The 1,579-nt window shown below is 45.9% G+C and overlaps 1 non-coding gene across 1 annotated transcript; it reads left to right on the top strand.

Annotated features, from left to right (window-relative positions):
• Nucleotides 1-907: 907 nt before the first annotated feature.
• On the top strand, nt 908-981 carry trnai-aau (transfer RNA isoleucine (anticodon AAU)). The gene has a single exon. It is a non-coding gene; the product is annotated as a tRNA-Ile (tRNA).
• Nucleotides 982-1,579: the final 598 nt, after the last annotated feature.

Below are 1,579 nucleotides of genomic sequence, written 5' to 3'. Positions count from 1 at the left end.
CAGATGGCCTACTCCTGCTCCTATTTCTTATGTTCTTACGTTCTTATGTTCACAGCTCCAGGGACCTGGGTTCGATTCCCGGTTTGGGTCATTGTCTGTGTGGAGTTTGCACATTCTCCTCGTGCCTCCGTGGGTTTGCTCCGGTTTCCTCCCACAGTCCAAAAATGTGCGGGTTAGGTTGATTGGCCATGATAAGTTGCCCCTTAGTGTCCTGGGATGCATAGGTTAGTGGGATTAGTAGGTAAATATATAGGGATATGGGGATAGGGCCTGGGTGAGATCGTGGTGGGTGCAGACTCGATGGGGCGAATGGCCTCTTTCTGTACTGTAGGGATTCTATACACTCTGATTCCGCTGGTGTGTCGGATGTTGTGCTGAATCCCTTCCCACATGTGGAGCAGATGACTCACTTCCCTCCAATGTTCACCTACTTGTGTTCAAGGTAGGATGAGCAAGTGAATCCCTTTCCACACTCAGAGCAAGTGGACAGCTTATCCGCAGCGTGCATATCAAGGTGTTAACTGAGACTGTAAGAACACCTAAATCTCTTCTTAGACGCAATGGAGAAGCACAGCCTTGTATGCATACCAAGATCTTTTCTGAAGTGAGATGAATAGCTGAACCTCTTCCCAACCTGTCGCAGGCGAACTGTCCTGTGTCTCATCACTGATGTTCAATTAAACATGCAACCGTCATGCCCAAGTTCCCATTGAAGCGGCTCTTTGAAGATTGAGCATTTGTAAAAGCTAGACTGTTGCAGGGAAAGAAATGTCGGTGCCAGCTTTTCGGAATTAGAAAGGAGAATGTGCTCGGTGAAAGGGTGAAGAAGAAATTATGACCTGTGGCCCATTTCAGGCACATTTTGATGCTCATTTTAAGGGTGACTCAAGCACCATTTATACGCTGTGGTCGGTTAGCTCAGTTGGTTAGAGCGTGGTGCTAATAACGCCAAGGTCGCGGGTTCGATCCCCGTACTGACCAGCGAACGTTTTTACACTCAGTTGTTGAACGCGGTTGCCTCTTTATCCGCCAGCGGCCAAATATTTGGCCAACGCAGTGTAACGTGCGCAAATAGCATAATGGTTCGCACTGCAGCCTCCCAGTGCCAGGGACCTGGGTTCGACTTCTGGCTTGGTTCTCCCAATATGGTGGCTGCACACTCTCTGGAGGTTGAGGTCTGAGGGAAGCAGACGGGATCCTCTCTGTACATCTGTCCAGAGGGGTTAAAAAAAACAGTTGGACAGGCAACTCGCTTAAGCTGTGTGTCTTGTTAAATGATTCTGATGATGATTTGATAGCTATGTGGATACTGCTTGACTTGGAAACATTAGAAACAGCTCAAAACTAATAATTGTTCCCTGTCATGTCAAAATCTGATGAGGTTTATTGTGAGTTGATGAAAAGGATAAAAAATGATATTTATTGACATGTAATTTAAGTGAATAATTGATTTGGTTACGTTTCTGTATAACAGTTAAAACAAGATGGGACATATTCAAGCTCAATGTAAAATCAGAGAGAGGTTAATGCAATGTCAATGGTTGTAGGTCCTGACTAGGAACACCAACAGTAGGAAGCA

This window comes from Carcharhinus amblyrhynchos, chromosome 13, assembly GCF_965287045.1.
Source record: "Carcharhinus amblyrhynchos chromosome 13, sCarAmb.v2.hapA, whole genome shotgun sequence".
NCBI classification, from domain to species: domain Eukaryota; kingdom Metazoa; phylum Chordata; class Chondrichthyes; order Carcharhiniformes; family Carcharhinidae; genus Carcharhinus; species Carcharhinus amblyrhynchos.
The sequence above is the reverse complement of the archived record's forward strand: the minus strand, read 5'-3'. Positions and strand labels throughout refer to the sequence as shown.